Raw genomic sequence first — 1284 nt, forward strand, 5'->3', positions numbered from 1 at the left:
ATATATATATATATATATGTATATATATATATATGTATATATATATATATACATGCACACACACACACACATATATACACATATATATTTGTTTGTTCGTGTGTGCATCTGTGTGTGTGTGTTTGTGTGTGTGTATGTGTGTGTGAATTTTCCAATTGAATTTCCGCTTGCATCAATGAAGTGTATAAAATCTTTTGTGTCTTGGGATTGCGTGTAAGTTATTCTCTGTTTGAGAAAGCACATCCTTTTATGCGCGAATCAAATTTCAATGTTCGTTCTTGTATGCATTTATGCATGTAAGAATATATGATGAATGTAAATACATCATTGATTATATGCCCACATTAATTTGCATGCATTTATATGAAGAATTAGGATGATGTCACAAGGCTGGATTGTGCTGCATCGTAAGATGTACAACACATGCAAAACGAGTGGTAATGACAGTGTAAGTTCAAAGTTGATCTTAAGTTTCTGAGATCATTCTGCAACCAATTTACATAGAAAGACATCATCATAAAAGTTGATCTTTGACGCTAAATGCATCGCTTTTCATTCGATGCATAATATGAAAAGCTGTAAGCTATCTGTGTACTTGCTATGAAATATCATTGCTTCTATATAGATAATAGCAAAACTGCATAGAACTTCAGAGAATATTTACAAGATTCCTCTTGAGTTCCCAAAGTTGAAGGTTGCAGTTAATATATTCGTGTTAGTGCGAGTGCCTGTAACTGTGCGCCTCTGCGCATGTCTGTGTGCGTTTGCTTCTATATATATATATATATATATAAAGAGAAAGAGAGAGAGAGAGAGAGAGAGAGAGAGAGAGAGAGAGAGAAAGAGCGAGAGAGAAAGAGCGAGAGAGAAAGAGCGAGAGAGAAAGAGCAAGAGAGAAAGAGCGAGAGAGAGAGAAATAGATACATAGACAAATAGGCACATGTAATTACAAAGTTCAACATGTATGACTGAATTCCCTAAAATAAGACATCTCAAATGAAATTAATAAAAATTATTTTATGATACCCTTCCATCATAATCCAGCGTGCAATCAAATTATCATGTAATAGAGTTCGACCTACAAAGAAAATTTAAAGTCCGCTCAGTGGGTTGAATTTTCGACGTCGCCGTGAATATTATTCTTGTTGAAACGTAATAAATATGCACTCTGCAAAAAGTACTATGTTATCCTTCAGTTTAATATAAAAGCGTTTTTAGTATATCTTCACATGAGAAGTAACATTAATATATTTCTAAGTGCGCTGTTTATATATATATATATAT

This window comes from Octopus bimaculoides, chromosome 7 (genome assembly GCF_001194135.2).
Source record: "Octopus bimaculoides isolate UCB-OBI-ISO-001 chromosome 7, ASM119413v2, whole genome shotgun sequence".
NCBI lineage: Eukaryota > Metazoa > Mollusca > Cephalopoda > Octopoda > Octopodidae > Octopus > Octopus bimaculoides.